Genomic DNA, 25,500 nt, shown 5'->3' on the forward strand with positions numbered 1-25,500 from the left:
CGTCTTACATTGATTATAACTTCTATTTGTCATTCTATATTGAAATGAATGCGGTGATAATGTGACACACTGGTCCTAATACAACTGAACAATTTCGAGATGTGATGCATTAGTTAAGCGTATCTGGCTCGCGTGCACTCAAACAAATGTACACCCTTTGGGTCGTACCTTGCCACACAACAATAGTCGTCGTGCACCTGTCTTGCTTGCGTTTCCCTTCTTGAAAACGCTGGGCTCGCTACTTTCCTGTCGACAATGCTTTGTCGTGCTGATACCGCGCATGACATTCGTGACTTGGAAGTACCGGGAAAGGGAATGCGGACAAGACAGACGACGATTATTGTTGTGTGGCCCAAAGGGTGTAATTTTGCTTAAGAGCGTGGTTGAAAATTATGGGGTTTTACGTGCCAAAACCACTTTCTGATTATGAGGCACGCCGTAGTGGAGGACTCCGGAAATTTCGACCACCTGGGGTTCTTTAACGTGCACCTAAATCTAAGTACACGGGTGTTTTCTCATTTCGCCCCCATCGAAATGCGGCCGCCGTGGCCGGGATTCGATCCCGCGACCTCGTGCTCAGCAGCCTAACACCATAGAAGAGCGTGGTTGCACTGACCTTCATCCAGCGCTTTAAATAATTCGAGAACTGAAATCTGATCAAATTATCATGTATATATAAGAGAAGTCAGATTATTAGAGTCTATCAAAGGTGAAACGCGCCCGAACCTGCAAGCAACGAGTCGCACTGCTATACGCCATTCCTGCAAATGGGTTGTTAATGCTACCGAGCTGTCATGGCAGTCCTTCTGATAAGTCACCGCGGTTATAACGTATAAAGTGGCGTGTTATGAATATTACCCACGTGAATCGCGCTACACGTCTGGCCGACAACAGGTAGTCGCATAAGCGTATACATCAAGAAATGGAGGACAGGGCACCATCGCACCATTAATCAAAGTCGCATCCGCCAGCAAATTTTGTGCGCGTAAAGCGCTTGGAAGTGCGGTGTCTACCATCTATTTTAACCGTAGCTTCTTTTTTTTTTGTTCAGGGTGATATACATAAAGGCGGCAAATGCGACACGTACACGTTAATAACATAAAAAAGGGAAGACTTGGCGCGTTTTTCACTATATTCGATCGAAATACTGATAAGCGACCTCTTGCTTTCCTTTTCCCTTTCTTTATTTTTATATATATTTTTAAATATCGCGAATGATGTCGCGGCTCCTATTTGCGCCCTGGGTGGTCGCATTTCGACAGAGAAGTAATGATCCAAAAAAAAAAAAGGAAAAGAACTCGCGTACTTTGATTAACAGGTGCATGTTAAAGAACACCGTGTGGTCAAAATTAAACCGGATCCCACCGCTATATACGGCGTCCTTCATAACTTAACATGCAGTTTTGAGACGGCAAAGCCGACAGTTTTATTTTTATGCGCATGTAAAATACAACGCGTAATTCAACAACCATAAACGCACATAGCAGCGCTCGCTCCACTGCTCCTACTTTCCAGCCAAGCCATAATTTTTTGCCTTTTCTCTTCTTTTCTTTTTGCTCCCGCATTTGCCAGCGGTGACTAAGCGAGGCAAACAGGCAATTATGCGCAAACCTAAGTGACTCGGTTAATGTTCAAGTTGCCGTCGGTGAAGCGCCTTGCCCTGTGTGACTCTCTCTTTGCGTTGCCGCCTTAAGCTTCTGCCATAATGAGGCAGAGGGCGCACAGGGAATAGAGTTAAGGTTCATGTTTTAGATCAAGCAGTGCTGTGTCGATCTTTCCGTCTGTACTTTATGAGTTGGTTAGCGTTAAGTGGTGCTATATACTACTCGTCATCATTATACCGGCACATTTTTATCGTCCCAGTCTTTCTCTTGTCCCCATGCCCAATACGACCGTCAAAAAAAAAAAAAAAAAACCTCCTTATGCGTCGTCACGCAGAATGCGCAAGCGCCAGCTATAACCGCGCTCGCTGTCGAAGTCGAACAGGCCACGCGCTTCGATGTACTCTTTTTTTTTTCTTTTCCTTATTGGTGGCCGAACTAGATCAGGCACTTCGTGGGAAGAAAAACTTCCGTGCAAAGTACGGTTGCTTAACCAAGAAAAGCGCTTTCAGAGCTACGCTTTCTATCTATATGTTTCCATTAAAAAAATTTTTTTTTTTGCAAAGCCTAACCGTGATAGGCCGCGACGCTTTCAATCGAAGCCCGTATGCTAGCTGCTTGAAGGAGGAGCTCGTGAATGGCAACATTGAAGGCAGTTCTTTAGGAATCGCCATTCAGGTCAGAGCCAACAGTCGCTGTACTGGTTCAAACGCAACGAAGAAAGAAAGAAAGAAAGAAAGAAAGAAAGAAAGAAAGAAAGAAAGAAAGAAAGAAAGAAAGAAAGAAAGAAAGAAAGAAAGAAAGAAAGTGTGCGGCGAGACTGAATGTATTTGCTCTTAAGAACTCAGACTCGTATCACTGCTTCGGCTACAGATACATGTTGGGGCAAATGAGAGATTGTGGAGTTGAAAAAGCGCTATTTTCTGCAGCCCATTAGGGAGCGCGGCCCAGCGCCATGAAAGATTGGGGGAAGGGATAAAGAGAGAAAAATTCTGCCTCTGCTTGCAAAGCACAATGTACGTAACTCATCAGGAGTAAATAAGGAGGATGCTCGTCAATAGAAAATTGTGAAATTAACAAAGAGTGATTAAGTAAGGGCTCGTAGTATAAAAGTCCTGAAAAGTTTGCAATATTAAGTTCCGGTCACTCTTGCACGCGGTGCCTCTGATGTACGTCAATTTTAGCTACAGGTTCCCTTTTTCGATATATTAATTTCCGAACTTCGCGGAGAAATGCGTTGGCGTTCCAGTTACTTTCTTAACAAATCGGTATTCTATGCATTGAAGCACAAAAGTAACTGAAACACCAATGCATTTGTCCGCAACGTTCGGGAATTAATATCTCGAAACTGGTGTCATCCTGAGAATTCGTTCCAAGTGGATTCGCTTTGCGAACTCCACGGCTAGAATTTGTGATATGGACCATAAGGCAATTAACTAAATTTAATTAATGAATTCACTTAATTAGGGAATGTTTGATAATAAGTCAATTATGCATTTAAATGTTTTTCGAATAATGTCTGCGTCTTCGGGTAGTCTTGTTCATTAACTAGAATTGTGCTATCTGCCACACCGCAAGCAACCTGTAAAAATTTTGGAAGCGTTGGCCGCAACAACACACACACACACACACACACACACACACACACACACACACACACACACACACACACACACACAGATATATATATATATATATATATATATATATATATATATATATATATATATATATATATATATATATATATATATATATATATATATAACGACGAGATATATATATAGGAGCAGAAACAAAGGAACGGTAGGAAAGTACCAGCTCAGGGAAAAGAGACAAGGGGTCCTAAAAAAATAGTAATGGAAAAAGGCGAACAGAGAAACAGAAATCAGTACTTGATTCATTGAGTCATTGGCTGCTTTAGAATGAAATGTAATCCTTTCTTATCCGTCAACATTTTATTAATCCTGAGCAGGCGCTGCAAAAAAAAAAAAAGAAGAAGTACGTGACGTCACGTGTAGCAGGCGCGGGAAGGTGGCAGAACCACCGATCGTTCATTCTCATCGATTTGTTGTCGTCTTTCGCGTCTTGTCCGGCTTGTAAAGCCTCCGGTAGCGTGATGACTCACCTTTTGAGTCGTCCAAATCTGTTTCTGTCAAGACGGGACTTCGTATCATCGGCGCGTACGGCTTCACCAAAAGATGGATTGAGTCTATAGCATGAGATCAATTAGCTCAATGAGACGAACGATTATAAGAGTGCTACGGGGCCTCAAGCCGAGTGTTGGCGGTCTATGAATTGTGGGCGGAACGGCCGCTTCGGATCCGGCTGGATCCGCACGCGCGCAGGAACGTCAACGCTGGTGTATAGACCGAAGCGAGCAGCGCGCTGGGCGCACGCCAGTTCCTCGTCAAGAGGTGAATTTGTGGGTCGAAGGCTCCGCAGAGTGCTGCTATGCGAATTAAATTGCGCTGTCTGTACCTAAGTTTTTTTCTTTCTTTCAGCGTCCGACAGCGATAGTGCTCAGCTCCTCGCAGTATATACTGACCCAATCGTTAGAAGAATTCAGCACAGAACACCTTTATATCGAACTGGTCGTGACCGAGATAAGTACTTTTTTCTGCAACAGAAGTGGGGGAGTTCTCCTACGAGAGAGGGCGCTCCAAACGACACGCAGGCTCACACGGAATTTGGTTCGCAACTTAAGAAGGGGCATATATGCTATAGGATTTATTACAGCAACTGCCTTACAAAGAATAACAATTAAATAAATCTGCAGCACGAGGAATCGCGTGATGATCGCCAATAGGTACCTTCCTATTTAAGACTAATATTTTCTAGATAACGTCTTTAGCTGTTTAAAAGTATGGATCGGCAAAATATGGCGCGAATACAGCGTACATGCATAGGGTTTCACGATATATGCTTTGCTTACGAAGCTTCTTCCCTTAGAGACGGACTCAGTGTTCAGCTAACAAACAAACAAACAAACAAACAAACAAACAAACAAACAAACAAACAAACAAACAAACAAACAAGAACTATTTGAAACCCGTCACGTAACACTGAGTCCATGCGCCGAGTTTTTGTTGCGCAATTTTTAAAAAGAAAAAGGAGGGAAAATTAATTTTCCGCACTATAATCATTCCCTCTTCGTAAAATGAATACAGTTAAAAACACACACAAACACACACACACACACACTTTACCAGCCTCAACTGATTTAGCGTTTATTCATCAATGTCTCTTTCAAACCTAACCTAACCTCGCGAAATATAAAAAAGGGCAGCGCGACCAAAGCTGCAACTATAGAGTATTAATGCGGAATCTGCGCGTCGTTGCCTAAACAACCTAACACTCTTTGCTTACGTTAGGTTGTACACTGTCTGAATGCTTCACAATTTTGTGAAAAATTTGTCAAATACTCGTCAAACGTTCTCTTACTGTGGTTACAGTGTCACAATACCTTGGCTAACGCCGGTATTCCTTTATTCAATCCAATGGTGGCGGACAACTATCTAACATAATTTTTTTCTTTACTTGCCTACCTGCTCAGAAAAAGCAGAAACGTCAACAATTTTTGCCTGCCTCTAAAGGAATGCCACAACTCAGTCATCCGAACAAAAATAACGTAAGCATGCAGAGTAATGTTCCCTCAAATTGATTGAACCATATTAAATTGGAAGCAGAGAACAGAGAATGTGAAAAAGCAAAATTCTGTTTTGAAGAGCAAAGTACAATATTTCATATGCATAAAAATAAACAAACGACAAAAATGAACAGAAACCAAACATTTGCGAAACCATCCTGGGGTCAATTAATCAAACGAGACGCTCCTATTATTCTAGGAAGATAATGAAGCTTTCGCCGCTGTTTTTCATGCGGAGAAATTTAATATGGTGGTCGCGATCTCTCAGTAGCCCCATAAGCAGCTTACACTCGCATGGAAATGAAGGACACCTCGCCTGCTTTAGAGTGATTTAGACGTTATTTCCCTTTCTTCCTCTCCGACGTCGTGCTTTATTTTTCTTCTTTAAGCGCAGATTCTTCCTCTGAATCGATCTGTTTTTAACTTGCATATTCAGACAGCGAACATTCAACGGCAACTATAATATTGTTAATGGAAAGAAGGAAAATGGAAATTTCGGTGAAAAACTCAGAAAGAGCATTATTCCTAATAGATGGAAAGGGATGCGCAATGCTTGGATTACTTTCTTGTCGGACTGTATTCTTTATCATGCTTTTATAGATCGACCTGCGTAGCTAATGGCAGAAGCAGTGAAATTCTCGTGAATGAAAAAAAGCTTGGAGATTCGTGTAAAGATATGTAAGCAAATATGAATTGCAATCCATTCGACACTCTCTTCATTTTATTATTTCTAAAGAGAGATTGCCCCATTATTTATATATGCTGGCTAGCTCACGGGAGGACGTGTATACTAGTTGTCTAAAACTCCTGGCAAGAGCTCTCTCTTTTACGTCTAAACACAACAGCAGGCGTGTGTTTCTCAAGTGCCCACATTGAACTACTACTGTTCTCGCACGAAGAAAGTATCGTAAACGCTTCGAGGAAAATAGATGAACCAATAACATGTTAGTCTGAACCTCTGTCTAAACCAGTGGCCTTCTAACAGAGATCGGTCGACTCAGACACTGAAGTTTTGTTTCGAAAGCAGCGCTTTCTCGGCAGTGATAGCTTAAGTGAACCCTTCCGTTTGGTAAATCGCATATTTATAAACAACAAGCAGCGTAAGTGGCTGACAAAATTTGCTTACATAACACCACATACACAACACAGCTATAAGCCTTATGTTGGAACCGCTCCCGCAAAGATACGAACTAAACCCGAATATTAAATATCTCACCTTTCTTCACCGGCAGCTGATATGGCTTCTGCCTACGCTGTTCGTGTTGTCGCAGCAACCACCTGGGATCACTTATTTGGATGGCCAGGAGGCTATGGCGCAACACCGCCACGATCATCATTCTCAACATCATCACAACCAGTCAGCCTCTTTCATGTCCACTGCAGTACGAAAGTCTCTCCCGGCGATGTCCAATTACCAATGTATTGCGTCAAATGACTCCATCTTATGCGTGTAAACTTCCTAATCTCACCACCTAATCCTAAACCAATTCTGTAACTACGCATTACGTTACCGGCCCTAATCTATTACGTCCTATCAATGTGAACTAAAACCATCGGCTACCCCATTTTATTCTCTAATCTACACCGCCGTCTTGCTGTCTCTTATCATTACGGATATATCATTTTACGTTCCATCACGGACTATGCAGCCTTTAGCTTATACACTCAATTTCCTGTCTTGTCTTCCAAGTTTCTCCGATATCGCAGCTCAAGTCGGCTGCTTAGCCTTAGGGTACACACTAAACATTTTAACACCCTTAAGGGTGTAAATCAGTTTGTCGCCAGACGAACACCCTAAGGGTGCTGTTGTCTACACCCTACAGTTGGGGTGCCACTATAGCACCCTAAAGGAAGGGTGTCCAGCAAAATAAATTTAGGGTGTAAGGGTGCTCGTCCAAATTAACACCCATCTGTGTGGGTGTTGGAAGGGTGTACACCCTTTTATTTCTAGCGTGTATGGAAGGCAGATTGGGCAGTACACGCCTTCAATTACTACTATGTACAGCGATCCTCGCGCAACTATTGCGTGTGCCAGAAGGTTCAAGTTCGGCTACCAAACGCACTGTCGAACAGCCGGCCTTGAAGCTTCGATGGGCATACACAACACCTATACGTGTGGATCACATTACATATTAGTAATTCATGGTGTATATTGGAAAACCTGTCTTCGCTGCACAAATACAACCTAGCAAACTTGACACTTTTGAGCAAGTATATCAACACCAAGGTTATCACGATTTCCATATACAAATAACATGCAACACAGACTGGTAAGATATATGCTGCATTTTCAAGAAAACGCAAATATATTTATTGCATGCTGCAATACAGAGTACAACACATACATAAATCACATGAAATATAAACATGCACAATCACCAAACACATCGCTAAGTAAAAGAACATGTACATTCCCCACAAAGGTACCTAAAATATATGTATTGATCAAATCTGTTATTAGAGAAGAAACTATGTATAGCGGCACTGAAAGAGCCTGGGTTGATTCGCAGTGTTTTGGGCCACATAAAGGAATAAATTTTTAGTATTAGGCTCCAGTGAACGAAAATTCAAGTTTTGATGCCTTAAAAAAAAGGCATATTGCAAAGGTGAATTAGGGAAGCAATTGAAATGCAGAGCAAACGCACAAGAAAGGCACGTGTTATTTTGTACACTAATGTAATCGCAAAGCATTATGAAAAGTTTGGAAAGTAGATGTAAAGCATAACTGGCCAACATTTTTCAGACTGAAACAATACTTTCCAAGCATAGACATGCTTTAAGTGAGGTTTATGCCAGAAGCCTTATTGCTAATTTTCTATTTCCAACAAGATTACTTGAGCACAAAAAATACGTAGAATTTTTTAGTGCCTACATAGTTTGTCCTCTTTTGTGAAACAAGAGTTCTCTGGGCTAAATGTGCTGTGTAGCGGTTTTTCTAACTACAATACCAGTTTCTATAAATTTTTGTTTTGTAACTCTAAGGCACTGGTACATATACAATATGTAGTTTGAAAATAGGTTCTTTTCTTACAATCAATCAAAAGAGTGCATATTCCACATCTACTAGTGCCTGGGTGCAAAGTGCAGTAGGAGGCCTGATAAAAACAAACCACTGTTGATTAAACGATTTATTTAAATAAATTATTAAATAAATTATTTGCACTTAGATGCAGTAATTCAAGATTAAGGCATGCTATAGCATGTGAGCATGCAAATTAGATAATATGGTTTAATAAATTAGCCATACTCTGGTTACTAAAAGAACACAGGCATAGGCAGTCATGCAAAAGTTCAAGTTAAATATCACACTGTTAACATTTGCCAGCAAATGGTCGTATCAAACATTATAATTATACTGAACAAGGGTAGTTTCTTGGGATAGTTTGCAATTAATGAGATAAAATTACGTACAGCTTGAATGACAAGAACTGCGAGAGATGACAGACTGCGCTGACTTCCAACAATATTTAATTATGTTGCCACATCATGTGTATTTGTACAAAAGCGGGCATGCGCAGAATATGAGTCACAAGGGGTGTCTAACAGCAAGTGACTGTACTAAGAACATCACCCTTTGAAAAAAATAAACATTAGAATTTCTATCTGTTGAGATACAAGACTTCACTAGGAGTCAGCACGATAGAGGGGTCACTAACGCACACACTAACCAGTTTTCTAGTGAAATCTGCTTCTATAGTTTCCCGGATGACCTGCGTCTCGCTAAAGCTTCCGTACCTTCAAAGAGGGGCACGCAGCCGCAGTCCCAGGAATGGATGCCGAAGTGGCCTTGATTAGTGTTATGGACGTTGTTATCGTGCTCTCCTAAATTATTGTTTAGGCGCCTGCCTGTCTGTCCAACAAAGTCAAATGAAACATTGTAAAGCTTTGCCTCCTTAACAGCCTCAATAAATCTTGCTCACACGAGATGCAACATAGCGTTGCTGCACAGGCTGATTGCCTTTCTTGCGTTGGCTACCCTTTGGCCTTAATTTCAGGCATAGCAGAACAGCTTCTGAAGTGCACAAAACATGATGAGCACGCTCGGTCAAGGAACCAGCCGGTTGAAAGACACAGGTTTGCAGTGCTACCGTATGTTCATGATGTCTCCCATAGGCTAAAAAAGATTAGGGAACCTGCAGAAATCGCAGTCCTTTTCTCAGCCCCGGAAAAGCTGGCAAGGCTCTGTAAGTGTGTAAACGCGCCTGAATCACGTCAGAGTTGTTGCTCTGCCGGGCACAGAAAACGTTTTGCGATGTGTGCAACGAATGTGGTTTCCCAAATTCCCATTTTGAGGCAGTAAATATATTGGACAGATAGGCAGGCGCCTAAATGATCGTTTAAGAGAGCACTATAACAACATCAATAACACTGTTCAAGGCCACTTGGGCATTCATTGCCGGGACTGCAGCTGCATGCCCCTCTTTAAGATACGGAAGTTTCAGCGAGAGACAGCTCACCCAGTAAATTATTGAAGCTGATTTCACCAGAAAACTGGGTAGTGTGTGCGTTAGTGGCCCCTCTATCACGCTGACCCCTAGTGAAATTTTGTATCTAAACAGATAGAAATTGTGATGTTTTTTTTTTCAAGTGACCATGCTCTTTTTACAATGACTTGCTGTTAGAACACCCCTTGCGACTGGCTTTCATTTTCTGCGCATGACCCCTCTGTGTATTCACACACGATGTGGCAACGCAATAAAATATTGTTGAAAGTCAGTGGAGTGTGTCTCTCGCAGTCCTTGTCCTTCACGCTGTACGTCATTTTTTATACTGAACAGCCAATATTGATTCAAAATTAGAAAATATAGTACACATCTGAGCTGCAAAAATGCAAGTGATGCAGCAAATGGCCTTTAGCTTTCCAAAAGAAAAAGAAATGTTCACGGTTAACCACGAGGTGCAGGGACTCCATTCTCTGAGCATCTTGACCAATAAATGCAGCGCATGGCATTGCTGGAATCTTGCATCCTGCATTAGCAAAATAAGAAGAGAATCATGAGAATTCAGCCCGTGCAATTACACACGTACTTTGCGGAAAAATGATAATTAATGTGACTGGGCAGAATGCACCGCTCAGGCAACTGGGCAAGACAAGTGAAAGGTAGAAGTTTCTATTTTGCAAATTAAGGAATTGCATGTTACTGTGAATGCTAAACCACTATGTCATTGTGAATACAAGGTACATACAGCAGCAAAAACATAAATTTACAGTAGTCTTTTCACCATAGAAAATAAGAGTGAATAAAGTTTAAAGACTACCAATGACATCTCTCAACAACAGACATTTGTCCAAGAGTGTGTATGTGACCTTAATACAAAATTGACATTATGAAATCTGCAATATATCTGCATTACACTTTATAAGTACTGCAGGTGAGAAGCTTACGGGATATGGCACATTAAGAGTTAAATGCACAAGGCATTAAAAAATGACTGTTTTTACACAACATTATTAGACTAGGAGACAAAGAGAACTGTTTTACAGAGTGTGCACACAAAATGAAAATGAGGGAATCCCCACTGGCATTCCCATTTGCCCTGAAATACATGCATCCAGCCCAACAATATCCAACTCTACAATGCAGTGTATTAGACACTTTCTGCATCCTAAAATTTATCGTGTATTTCTTATTTACTAATTTAGTAAGAATGGGCATTTTGGCATACTTTCCTCGAAAATTTAGCATGTGTGATCAACTATTTTTCTTAGAGCACGCCCCCTTCTTTCAATGGGTTAGCTTGGCAATGCACTGACAAGTAGTATTCCCTTATTTAAACTTATGACCCTTCCTCATGCTCCCACTTCATGCTCTTAACTGTGATGCCACTCCGATGCAGTTTATGTTAATCTGTGACTATTTACATGGTCCTTCTTTCTGTAGCCTCTCAACTAGAGCCTGAAATTTCTTGTCTCCTAGAACAATCGTTTTTCTTGCCCAAAACATATTGCACGGTTACCCCTCATAGGGGGTGGGGGGGTGTACTGTATATGAGTTTTCACATATTCAATGAACCTCAGAGACACAACCATTTCTCATCCTGTGTTGCTACTACCCGCATGAGTCGCAATGGTTCTAAATTGGCTACCTGCCCTCTCTCGCTTAAAAGTACATTTTGCATGTGGAAAATAACCACAAGCATCACATTTCATTGAATGAGTGCTCCTGTGCATGTTTTTTTTTTCCGTCCTGTAATGGCTAAGTTCAACATGGTCAAGTTGTTTGAAAACTGTCTAGCCTCAACCAATACTTTGTGTAGTTTCAAAATTATGATACATTCATTTTTCAAAACTTGTCCCAAATTCAGCACGAGACATTTTCATGATGCAAATGAGGTAAAGTTGTGCTCAGAGACTATGATAGGCCTGCTATATCCTGCAAAACTATGTGAAATGAAATATGCTTGCAATTTTCGTGAGCAGCTAGCTCAGTACAATTAGGCACATTACCTGCGGAAACGTTTTTTAACGCTCTCGAGAGGTCCTGGTTTCTTGTAATTTCTTCGAATCCCTTGCAGTATAGATTGCAATCCGGTGCATTTTGATTTTGATATTGTATTCAAAATAAAAACAGCTGAAATTTTAAGGCTTTGATAATTATACGGGAATAAATTAAAGGTAGAAGAGTGTAATGCAATGAGCAAATAACAAGCTCATTGCAGAGAGTAAACAAATATTCCTTTTCTGCAAATAAATTGGTAGCAGGAAGGTCATACGAAATTAGCAGTGAATGCACAATAAAGAATATGATGCTACAATGCCCCGGCATTCTGTGAATATTCTTGCACAAAGAAAGTCCTCATTATGAAAGACCATCAAGAAAATGCAAATGTATACTTTGGATCAGCAGTCATACCTGCAGTATGCACTGTACCATCGGCAATATTTACAACCACACACAACTGCACATCATATCAAGCTTAGGCGGCCAAGGAGCCTGAGTTTTAAATTATAACTTGACTTATTATATTACACTACACAACTATATCTACTTACAATGTTGTCTTCTCAACCGCTTTCAAGAAGACATTAACCATCTGTCTGAAGGCGAACGCAAGTGGCTTGCTCTTGATGGGGGCGCCAAGGCTGGGCATTGTGAAATTGCTGCTACCATCTGCATGACCTGCGAGAAACGACGCTCTAAGTACAAGATAAACAAATGCTATTAGAGCAAAAGACAAGATCATTGGCAATGAGCCTCGTTTTGGTTTGAACGAGAAAAGCCAAGAATATAGACTTTGTGCTGCTTACTGAAGAAGCAAGCTTCCTTCCAGATGTTGCAGTCATGCATTAAGATTGTCACACAGCTGCATGCTTGTATGCTGCTGTCGCCAGTACGCCAGTATGCTTTGAAGTCTATTATTTCAAGTTAAATTCATTATTGTGTTTTCTTGCCAATTCTTGGCAAACAGACCAGCAATGAAATAGCTCACTTACACACATACTCCCTTTTGAGGAGAGAATTCACACACACGCACGCATGCATGGGCGCACACACATGCTTCTACAATATGAGCAGCTTCCTGTGCTTGACACACATACATTTTTTTTATCCTGTGTCACTCCTACTGCTAAGGCATAAAAAATCCTTTGTGTTACCAACCCCAAACTCCTCAACCTACATCACCAGCTTGAACACTTTCTCGAGAGCCAGGACAAGCGTTCTAGCTTCCCCAGTGCTCCAAACTGTAGTTACGAATTTCAATAGGGCTATAGGCGACAGCTCTCGAAGGGCATGCAAATTACTCGGAGACCTAAAGCTTGTATACGATACCTCTAAAGCACAACACTTCAAATTTTCAAATTCATTAAAGCTCCTGAAGACAATTGCTATATACGTAGAACGTCTCGAATAACCTGCCGCTAACAATTTCAGCGGTTGTCTGCATCAAAAGAAATGTGGGCTAATGGGAAATCCACGTCTTTAAAACACACTACCAGATTTCTTAATCATTTATTTATGCTCTGGATGTACCGTTCCTTTCACAATAAAAAACAAGGCTATTGATTTATCAGTGCATGGGAGGAAAAAGGACGAAGCGTATACTTGGCGCCTTCCCACTGGTCCTCCCGAGAAACGGCGCCTCATACAGCAGTTGTCCAGGGTGGCTTGAAACCAAACTCGGCTTTCAGGCGGGAACATTCGCTGCACCAAATCGGAAGAGTTTTATTGCGAGTAAAACTCTACCGGCCTCATGCAATACACACGCACGCACACAAAACGCACCCACACGCACACACAAGTATACGCACTCTCAAAGCGCAGACACAAAAGCGCGCACGCGCACATTGATGAACACAAACAAGCACATATACATGCATGCAGGCAGACACGCTAACACGTGCACGCACACACAGCGACCCACAGACAACACACTCACAAAACACGTACGCACTAGACACGCGCAAACACGCCGGCCCATACAAACCGGCATGTACGGAACGCGCGCGCGCGCACGCACGCACGCACACGCGCACACACACACACACACACACACACAGCGAGCCGAGCGCACGCACGCACACACACACAGCGAGCCGAGCGCACGCACGCACACACACACAAATCGAGCTGAGCTGAGCTGAGCGCACACACGCACGCACGCACACACAAATCAAGCCGAGCGCGAGCACGCGCACACGCACAGACAAAGCGAGCCGAAAAAATGCTGAAGGCGTCCGGCAAGCAGCAACAGCAGCACGCGACCGCATCAGGGAGAACCAATACCGCGCCGGTTCCTTCGAAAGGTGGCTAGGCCAGTCCTTTTTCTACGCGACGCAAAAGTGGTCGACCACATTTAACTGAAGTGCGAACGACCGTATTACAAGCAGCCGCGCTGAACGCACAAGAGAATCACATCAATGAACGTTCAAGCGCTGAGAAACAAAGCGTAACTATGCAGGCGCACCACGCCCGATGTAGATTTGACAAACATTAGTCACACGGGACGCGATCGAGGTAGTTAACTTGCCCTAGTAGGAGTGCAGCTGCTTTTGCTCTTACATTAGCGAATTATGAATTATGCTACGAGATCACAGTGAGATATTTCTAAAGCGAACAAAACAAATACCAAATAAACGGGCACTTGCCTGAAAGTTTCCACCATGCCAGTACTACCGACCGGGCACGTTGCAACTTCTAGTTTCAGCCTTCGTGGATCCATCTTCCAGTGCGTACGAACGCTTTGCTTTGAAGTGGGGCACGAGTAATACACAAAGCATGGGCCACATTTTTTTCTACCCCGCGCGCAAAACTAATGACACGTTTAAAATTACTTCGCACAGCGCGCGACGCGAACGCACGCGAAAACGAGCATGATGGCGCAGCTTCCGCCTTCCCGTCCTGCCGCGCGCCGAAGTGATGGTACAGCTCTATGGTACAGCTCTATGGTACAGCGTCGACCGTCACTTCCGGTCGCTTTTCATTGGGCATGGGGTGGCCGCGCAAATTGAACGTTTATTCTGACAGATTTGCTTGCTCGCATGGCCGCCTGTTTGCTGATGCTTCGTTGTGGTCTCTAACTAGAGCGGTGAGGCGGGTAGTTACTACTACGTTTCGTGCGGGACATTTTATTTCGGGGTGGGGGGCGCAGTCTGTGCTGCATCACTGAGGGTACAGTACACAAATCGGGACCGTGAGCGAGACGATCGGCGCTCTTCTGCTGGTGCGATTAGATTATTCGCTGCGTCCGAACGAAGCAACTTTGCGAGGTCACAGCGTAGTTTCAGCGATATCATGGCTCGATAAAGACGCTCACATCTTGGTCGTGCGACAGCGACGCGCAAACATTCATGAGGAGACTGAAGACTGCGTTTGCAAGTGCGTATGCTCTGGATAAGAAATTACAGCTTTGACGACACCAGCCCTTAATATATAGGCTCAGCCTTACAAGCTGTATTTGAGGATGCACTTAGAAAGCAGATCAGTAGCTTAGTAAGCCTCTGAATGAATTAGGCAAGGTACGTGGAAATTCGGGTTTGAGAACTTCCAACGTGATCTCGCCTCTATAAGTCTTCTTTATGGATTCACCATGCAAATTGTATGTTGATGCCATTGTACAGCAGAGGCTCGTCCAACAGCACGTCCCTGTTTGTTCAGCAATGTATCCAAACAGCTTCTTCCATTTCACCACTTTTTGTTGGGCTATTAAGGGCACCGAAATATTAGTGCAGAATTGCGCAAGTTGCTCTCGTGTTTTCGCTCTGCTACTGCAGTTTTTCTAGAAGTGTTTAATTGCATGTTAATATTCCTGTGAGCACGAAAAATAATGATAATGGAATTGTAAGTGAAAGGGCGTTCTTTTTCTGGATGATACATTTTTGGAGTGGCCGTCATGCCAGTAACATCAGAATCCTTGAAGAAAGATCGACAGTCACTTAGGAATGGGAAAACTTAATCGCTTCACGCATCTACACTTGCAATTGTCACGTGACCATGATACGTTAGTTCATACATTGTCACGTGTTCTTCACAATACTACCTTAATCTCCCGTAATCCACCGTGCTATCGTTTGTACGAACCTTAATGCAATTTATTTCACCCCTATTCACATTATTTCACATTATTTACCCATAATTGCTCATACTTAACGTTGTTGTATTTACTACCTTCTGTATCACTACTGACGTCATACAAGACGGTGATGACTTCACATTTTATTTATTTATTATATACATTCAAGGCCTAGTAGGCACAACAGAAAGAAGTAGTGAAAATATGCAATAATTGCAATGCAGCGCAAAAATAGAAAGCCAAACCATAAGATAATTTGAACGGCGACCTTGAATTAGTGGTGTCACAAATTGAGACTGTTGAGGCGGGAAGGCGGTTGCATTCAGTGGCTGTTCTTGGCAAACAGGAAGAATGGCACATAAATTTTGTGTTGATCGTCGATGCGAGACGAGAACTTGGTGTGGTGAAAAGATTTTCTTTACGGGAAGGGTTAAATTAGCATATTCTATGAAAAAGACAGAGACGAAAGTATTTGCGACGTAACCAAAGGTCAGGTTCACCTAGTGTTCTTTTCATGGACGTGACGCTAGAATGAAGTGAATAATTTGAGAGAATAAAACGGGCGGCGCGGTTCTGAATGCTTTCTGAATGCTTTCAAGGGAAATGACAAGATTGGCATGAGCAGGGTCCCGTATGGATTGTTGTTGCGGAGAACGCCACCTTTCCTACCTGAAAGGCCATGAAACGCTTTCGCATTAAAAATGCAGTACATACACACATTGCTCAATGCGTGGACGTGTACACGTTACTCAGATTTATGCATCAATACGTTCAACACCCTTCAGGCGTCGATTTCACACCCTTCTTTGCGCAAAGTCACACCTTATGTGTGGTATCCACCCTTGTGATAGGGTGCTTTGGCCAAAAAGGGTGCTAAAAGGGTGTGGGCATGGGTGTAAATGCCGAAAGCACCCCTATTAACACCCATAAGGGTGTAAAAATGTTTAGTGTGTAAGTTCCCGTCCCACGGATTCGTAAACGTAAAATGCATTGATGGCATACTTTTCAAAGGTTATCGGCGAGATGGCGTTTATAACTCCACTGATAACCATAAACGCTCCAACCCGCCTTTATTGTCCTGGACATTTGCTCAAATCCCTTCATCGGAGCACTCTGATTACTTGTCCTAGGTAAGAGCATGCTCCTGATGTCACAGTTTCAAAAGACTTACTACAAATCGCGAACTTTCGTTTTCCTGCAAGGTTATCGGACGTTATCTTAGCCTTGTGCTTATTAAGCTGCATTGCTGACTCTTCAACTTTGCCGGTTCAAGCCCTCCTTCATTTTTTGTAACTCACCTCCAGCGTTGCATAAAAGGACAATGTCATCTGCAAACCGCAAGTTCCTCAGATAGTGCACGTTGATCTTTACCCCCAACCCTTTATAAAACTAGGCTCATGAATACTTCGTTCATACGTGCAGTGGATTACATTGGAGAGATTGTGTCTCGTTGCCGTTCCAGTTTTGTGTGTGCGTGTGCGTGTGCGCGCGCGCGCGTGTGCGTGTGCGTGTGTGTGTGTGTGTGTGTGTGTGTGTTCGTCTTCCTACTGAATTGAACATATTCTTGTAATCTCCAGAGGTCATATGTAGAGGCTAGTTATATCACACAGATTTCACAATTGATTTACAAAACCGATATGGTCCATTGTTGAACACTTACTTCTAAGCCAGTCTGTTCTCTGGCTTCTTACCCTGATGCTACTCTAAGCTACTTTAATGAATATTTTGTACAGTATAACTTTGCTTATAAAAAAACTTATACAATGTACAATATTTTGTAGAAGTGAATGCAAATGAATATTTTGTACATCCACATAATTCTCCAGCCCCTTAGCATCTGCTTTCTCATGGATTTACACGGTAATGAGATTTCTCCAAGTTCCTTGTGCATTTTAAGTCATGGTGGATATCGTATATACAAGGTTGCAAACTTTTAAAGTAGCACAGACCCGCCATTCTTCATCAGACAGACCGTAATTCATTTTCACGTGGCGCTTTTCTTTTGCACACTTCTTGCAAGCCCCATCGAAGTTCATTCCTATATTTGCATAAGGGACCCGCTACAATGAGGCGCCAACTACGGGTGCGCGGAGATGAATTGAGCGCATCATGCTAAACAGTTTGATGAATTATCTATACGGTACGGGTTCATCATGTCCCGGTCTAGATAACCTTTCTTTTCAACCTTGAAAGAATGTCTTTTGTCAGGTGCGAACAGAGAATTATTTAGAGTGGACGTTCTTGCTTTGCATTTTCATTTAATTCGACCCACCGGATAATTCGTTTAATTTCGTCGGGCCTGCCAAGGTCAAATTATAAGGGAAGTCGAGTGTGTTTATTATGGATTCGAAATGTTTCGGCTATAGACCTTGCCACCCGCAGCGTATGATGCATATCTCATTACGTCACTTTGCATGCCGTTCGATGGCGCAGGAGGAAAGCAGGGAGAAACACGGCAGAAACAATTAAAAAAAGGAGACATTTATTTGTCTTTCAATGCCCAGGCATAATGAACACGACAAGAAGTACAAAGGATTCTATCTCCTGCCAACAAAATGGCAGCGACGTGTACGTGCCTTATGTGTGTCGTTGCACGGTGTGTACACACTCACGACACCAAGGTGAACACTTCGGATAAGACATCTTGACGGGTGCGCCATCACAGGCTGAGCACAGCTAATCTCTCCGAACAAGCAGGGGGCGCATGTGCCCACATTAAACAAAAGAACGATGTATAAGGTCACGAGACACATGCAGCATTGGCTGCCGCGACGCAGAAACAAGAACAACGGGCGGGTCACGTGACACCAGAGAAGCCATAACACCGAGTGAGTTGAGTGACCCGCATTGCAGAGCGAAAAACATGGCGGGGGGGGGGGATGGAGGGAGGGAGGGAGGGGGGTGGTGGTGAGCGGAAGTGCAAGAATCACAGAACGTCAATTCCACCAAAATTGTTTGCAAGTCCGCACGTGCACTGAACTTGAGGGGGAATTCGCTTGCTCTGGCTATGCTTTCTGGCCCGAACGCGTGCAAGCACTGGTCTGGTTGCCACGTGACGACGCATTTACGGCGCAGTCACGCATCAAGTGATCAACAATGGCCGAACTGAGGACGTGTTTTTCGTTAGGAGCGGAATGGCATCTGTTGCCCTGACGAAGCGCGTCCCCTTGTCGGAACGTTGGCTGCATGCAACCACTGTAGATCACTTCGTCTCCATCTTCATGTTACCTTTTCTTTTAATCAAACGTTAGTTCTGTATTATACAGGCCGCTCGGACAGTCAGTGTATGCTTTAGGTGTCTATGAATTGTCACATTTTCGCGAAACGCTTTCAATTTTGAACAGGAAACAACGATCATCCGTTACACTGTCGCACCGACTTCCCGTCATGATTCTGAATGCTATCACGTGTGCCTGTGCAGATAAGTGAATCTTTATATGATTGGTACCATTTTTTAAAATATGATGCTATCGTCATGGGGTGTCAGCCGGATCCTTACGTAAGCGCTTTCTTCCTTTCTTTCTTTCAATAAATGGTCAAGTTAGAGTTAGCGCCGCTTTTGACCTATCCTTCTGAGCCCTTCTGTGTCATCGCCAGTTAGCACTGTTCTCCGAGGGTTGTAAATTAGACTAAATAATGATCCAGCGTTTCCTACAAGTGAGCAAATATCATCAACCTATTTCCGCTGACCTCCTCTGGAACATTCGTGGAGACGTTATGGTTTCACGCCACCAGTTGATCTATTCTCTACTGCTCGATTAGATAAAATGTTCCTTAGCTCGTCTCCAAAAAAGAGATACCACGTGGTTTCGAACACGGCGCGATACTACCGTCAGGCCAGCTGAACGTATTCACGTGCGGTAAGGCGCCGAACCATATGTCCACCATCTGATATAAAATGGCTTCACCATGTCTGCTGTCGTCTAGCTGCTTTACATGAAGATACTAGGATCTCACAATTCGTGCTAAGTTACGTTTGCGCAAGTTAACGTCCCAATCGCGTTGCAAGTTTTAAGAAAATTGAGATATACATTGATTTTCTTGGCACCTTGCACAAGTCGTGTCATTCATTGATCTCGCGAAAACTCGTTAAAGCGAGAAATCACGAGAAACTGTCCGTCGGGCTTCACACAATAACACTACGTTTTTACAATGACAGCTAATTTGTTTATAGCCCAGAAAAATATAATCAATTCAACAGTATAGATGACACGACCATAAAAGCGTCTGAGCAGTGTCCGAACGGCCTCTTTTAAGTCACGTTAATTATACCAATTTGACAAACATTTGCGGTGTGTACGTCAAGTTGCCATGACAGATTAAAAATTATTATCGCGCAGTCCATTAGGTTCTCAACATCTCACTCCTTCGGGCCACAGAGCATAGTCAAAACAGACAGACCCTATGCAAGATTCTTTTGCGACTCGTCTCGCCTAAGGCGATCGTTGTTCATTACAGCAATGATAAACTATGCCAACGATAACAACAGCGATAACAAAGATTACATAGCTCTATATATACCGAAATACAAGCTGTGCTCGTGATGAACAACACAATACCCAAGGTAGCACACACAAAAAGAGTATTGGGAACTGATACATTGAGTCGCAGGCTACTCGGATGACGTCACATCGTGCGCTTACTCGGAAACGCTGTCTGTTGACCACAGCGTCCGTTTCTGAAAGGATTTTCTCGTCGGTCTAAATGTCGGTCTATCATGTTACAATGATCAACAATAAGTTTCTTTTGAGTGCAGTTCAAAAGTTCAACGAAATATAGTTCAACGAAATATAAAGCCAGTATCACGTAGCAAATGTCGGAAAACACGTTTGAATCGCACGTAAAAGATAAACCCACCTTTTTTTTTTGCGATACTCTTAATACTGTGCCGACAGCTTAATGGTAGTAGCAATGGGTGCTGACATATTTTAAAACTCCTTCTTTTTTCATCTTGCGCAAACCGTAAATAAAGAAAAGTTGCATGCAACGGAAGGAAAGGAGAAAAAGAAGTGACATTGTTGTGTATAGGTCAGGCATCCAGCGCGCTGCAGTGAGATTGCTGCAGCCACAATAGCGATGAGCTGCAAAGGATAGCAGCTATAGTTAATCATTAATGCTCATGTGAGTTTTGTAAGGCAGTCGACGGTATATAGTGACCCGTCTCTGGCTGCTTCTTGCATCTCGCGTGTACGTAACTCCGCTAAAGGTATTGTAAAGTTTGAAGGGACATACTAAAACAGGGAATGAGCATTACGTTACAGACTGGCAGGTTAGATTTCCGCAATACCCGATAGGCCAGTCTCAGCGTGCTCTGGAGCATCCTAAACAAGACAAAGCGCAAATATACGAAGAAGAAGAAAAAAATAAAGGACAGACGGTGACGCCAGCGTGAAATTCCCGCACCAGCTTCCTGTGACGTCACGGATTTCAACAGCGTCTATCACGGGCAAGTTTTATTCGTTTGTCAGTCAAGAAACATCAATGTACAGTCGCGGACAGAATATTACGGACCATGAAATCTAAGAAAAAGCTGAATATCTCCGCAACCTCACAACGCAATCTGGTATTTGCATTTTGGACCTCGACTAGAATATGCTAACAACGTTGTCGTGGGCAGTTTTACTGGTTACTGCTACAGGCTGCTCGGGAATTGAACGTTTTCGGAGATCCCGTGGTCCATTTTATTCTGTCCGTGGCTGTACGTCCGAAAGTGAGCAATGACTAGAGCTGGCACCAGACATTTTGCGAATTTTTTTTTTCTGCATAAAGCGAAGCCTAAACGGGCGAAATCTCAGCGCGAAATCCGTGACGTCACCGGCGCGAATTTCAATAAGGAAAACGTCCCGTCAAAAATTTCCACCGTTCTGCCGTTACAAAATAACGTTTTGAAAGAATACTGCACCAGTCTAAGCTGACTTAAGTGTTGTTCTTCTTTACCCTCCCCCTTTAAGCAAACAACTTCGAGGAGGCACTAAGAACGTTACACTACGCAGCTTGAAACATAGCACTCTTCGCGAACATGCACAGCGGTCACACGCATGCACACACGCGGACAAAAAAAGAAACCAATGGGCCTTCGCGACTGAAAGAAGAAAGCAAAACTTTCAATCCTCGCAAGTTGGCTAAATTACACTCCACCACCGTACGCGAACTGGCTCACCGTAATTCCTGCGAAAAATCGACGAGCCGCTCGGGCTACAAAAATATCAGACGCTAATATTTGCGCTCTTTCCTTGCCGGCGAACCAAACTCCTCGGTAATATAGAACCACTCGCACTCGTGTACTATAGTATATATATACAGCGGAAGTCCCTGCCTCCGGTGTGCAAAAGCCTTCCTTCAAGGGTTAGGTATCGACGTCACATTTTCTCTTCCTCTCCTCACACACGCCACGCGCCCCAGATGCACGTGAATACATTAGTCTTGCTTTATTATTCAAGAGCAGAGAAAGAGACGGTGCGGACTTTCTTCGAAAAGCAGCTCTCTTGCGAAGCGACACATCCGAAACGAGGTGTGGTGAATACATTCCCTGAAGGCTCAACTCTGCCGCAGCGCTTGCGATGTAGCTCCTCAGTATATTAAACTCAAAACTTCTACAGAAGTCTCTGTCGAACGGTCACTCCTGGGGCTAGACACTTTATTTCAAGGGATAAACATGGAATAAGTTGGTTATTGGTGTTTAACAGCTTTTCTTTTAAGCGCTTACAATACAAGATGACAACACATAAAAGCAAGACACACGGAGCGCTTCGCGTGCTTCGCGACCATGACGTCCTCGCTTGCCATTGCTAAGCAAAAAAAAAAAAAAAAGCCATTCCATTTCCTTTTCATACAGCCAACAGCACTACAGATGGATACTGTCAGCGCTGCAGGTCTTTTGCTCATCTCTAAAAAGCCGAGTATATATACTATATCGCACAGGATAATAAGCATGAAATTTGAACGCAAGATGCCGATGTCCTCCACTGCAACACGGAGAGGATGCCTAAGGTAGATGCAGCGAATGCAAGCCGTGATCAATAATGTCGCGAATGACTTTCTCCTCTTAATTCGCTGACAACCGACAGACTAGAAATCGCCGATCTTTGAACAAGAATAGACGCGCTATCTTGGACACCGGACCAAAAAGCAGCGGAAAAAATAATAATAATAAAGTTGGAAGATGGATTCAACCTCCAGTTGAAGTCGATCAAAGGCAATGTCTTCCTGACCGAGTTGAGAGTGAGAGTGCGGCGGAGTCTCTGCGCACGACACTTGAAATCCCGTCACGCCTCTCTTGAGGGGAGTAGGAGGAGCGTCGGATTGCGTAAATATCTTGACGGCACAATCTTCGAGATAGGCTCACATTTTTACGCTGCGCACACTCATGGGAACGGCCAAGATTTTTAGACAGTACTGCATTTTCGGGATTAGCATACATTTTTAGACTCCATATACCAACGGAAACGGCCCACGTTTTTTTAGACTGCGCTACCTGCGATATAGGTCCACATTTTCGAGACTGCACTATCTTCGGGATTGGGCCCCGAAAAAAGCTAGAAATCCAGATACCTGATGCGTAAAAGTGATGGTAACTCGCTAAGAATGACTTCGTATTTAAAAGAAAAGGAAAAGAAAGCCGGCACGTCTGTCGAGAAGGACACAAAGCGCGCATCTTTGGGGACGTTATATATTTAGCTTGTACGCGATGTGAAATGGTACAAATTCTGTTCTAAAAAGCAGTCCGTGCGACATTGTCATTCTCACGCCGTGAAGCGTATACTTCAGAGCACACACACACACAAAAAGAAAAAGCCACTTTCAGCCGGAAAAAGCGCTGCCAGGAAGGAAAGACAAAGAAACTGGCAGAGGCAGAGAAAGAAAAACAAGCAATAAATCGCGAGCTCGCCGTTCGGGTCCCTTTGCGTCATCCCTAATTTGACTCGCACAGGAAGCCCGCTTCACTCGGATCGATACTTTTTCCCTTCCACACAAGAGCGGTGTGAAAAGCGTGGCTTCCATTATGGCTTTCTGCGGGGAACCGCTCCTCTTCTTTCGTGGCCACCCGTCTTGTGATCGCATATATATATCCACCTATATAGACCTGCTTGAAGGTGCGCGGCGAAGGCCGTAGAAATAATCTCTCCAGGGAGCGCCCCTGATCTGCCATTTACTGCTGTTTACTCCCATTTTACTCCTTTTCTTTACTAAAAAGTTGTCCTTGTTATTTTCTTTCCCTCGCTGCTTCGAGCTACCTCTGACGAAGAGAGATAGGCTTTCCCGAGAGTACCTTATGTATAGTATACGAACTTTTCCCCTTAACGGGCTTTGGTGTGCTTTGGAAACATGTGAGTGCTAATAGCAGAAGCAGAGACCATAATGCTACCGTGTGGTGCTTTCTATGCATAATACAATGACTTGGTTGCAGTCGACGGTGTTCTTTTTTTTTCTTCTTTTTAGTTTACGGGGTATAGCATCAGAGTTTCCGGAGGAAAGCAATCCGCTGTGGGACCGCGCTGCGCGATGGCTTGCATACTAGAAGCGAGTTGCTGACTCAGCCGCATGACATACCGTATACGCATTTTTATGTAGTAGTCGTATTTTTCGTTAAGAAGCACAAAAAAAGTTAAACTAACTTTATTTTACCTTTCCCATATTGCCCACATTGCATTGCTCATTGTCTGGTGTTGAGAACATCGTCATATAGAAAGCGGCGTACATGCGGGATATTACGCTAACTTTATGCTAACTTCTGGATCATGCTTTTTTACTTCCCCTGCATGATGCCTCTTGTTTACTTTTTCGTGCTGCATTGACCACCTAGTATATGCATATATCAAACTATTTTTTTTCCGAGTGCGTCTGATTCTCTCGATTCTACAGCTGTCTGGTTCACGCTGTGCAAGTCTCCCAGCAGCCTCCGGTACCTTCGATGAAGAATGGTACATGTTCTATCATGGTGCAGTTATCATTTCATGCGTACCGAATGCGTATGCACATTCAAGCGCAATAGGAGCAAGCGGTAACGGTATCCTAAAATTTATTACAGCGTAAATAAAGAATTTAGGTACGCTTTATATATAGACGAACACGCAACGACTCGCAGTGAGGAAACTTCTCAAAATGACCAGATTTTTTTTTTATTGACTAGCCTTAATCGGAAGCAGGCAAATGAAGCTTTTGCAGAGGGATCAACACAATGCACCGGCGGAAACAGCGAGAATATGGTTTTTGCACGCAAGTCAATTTAGTACACACAACCCAAATAATCCAAATAAATCCAATCCAATCTGCAATCCAAACAAATCGGATTTAGTAATTCACCTATAACTAAGCAAAGCGATGCGATATTTTTGATGTAATACACGATTCAACGTAACTAAACGAGGAGCGAAGGAAACCGCTTGCGCGTCGTAAGTACAACGGAAACGGAAACACGTCACGGAAAAGCCGCCAAGCGGCAGGAGTGGTTCCTCAAAAGTTTCGCCACAGAACTAAAGAAAATTAAAGAACGCTGATGACAACAGCAAGTTTTAAAAAATGTACAGAAACGTTACAAGCTTCCATTCGTGCTTTTAAACAGTACAATGTACTTTGTTCGCTCGGCGTAATAGGAAAAAATTGCAGCGAGAAACAAAAAGACAGTAAAACCACTTTTATGGAACAATAGGGTGAACTAAAACGCCACAGTGGACCTTATGAAAACATGAGCTTCGGCTTTTGTTTAAACCTAAACGTGAGGCCCCTCGTCATTTTCAG

General features: G+C 43.2%; 1 protein-coding gene and 1 long non-coding RNA gene across 6 annotated transcripts in view; both read right to left on the minus strand.

The window, feature by feature from the left end:
- The window catches only part of LOC135916873 (uncharacterized), a 150,032-nt gene that overhangs the window by 18,018 nt on the left and 106,514 nt on the right, over window positions 1–25,500 (minus strand). The gene's annotated exons all lie outside the window — the stretch shown is intronic.
- Window positions 9,759–13,558, minus strand: LOC135914960 (uncharacterized). The gene is made up of 3 exons (XR_010568490.2): window positions 13,296–13,558; window positions 12,245–12,371; window positions 9,759–10,218 (listed from the first exon to the last, which is right to left on the minus strand). It is a non-coding gene; the product is annotated as an uncharacterized lncRNA (long non-coding RNA).

This window comes from Dermacentor albipictus, chromosome 1 (assembly GCF_038994185.2).
Source record: "Dermacentor albipictus isolate Rhodes 1998 colony chromosome 1, USDA_Dalb.pri_finalv2, whole genome shotgun sequence".
Taxonomy (NCBI): domain Eukaryota; kingdom Metazoa; phylum Arthropoda; class Arachnida; order Ixodida; family Ixodidae; genus Dermacentor; species Dermacentor albipictus.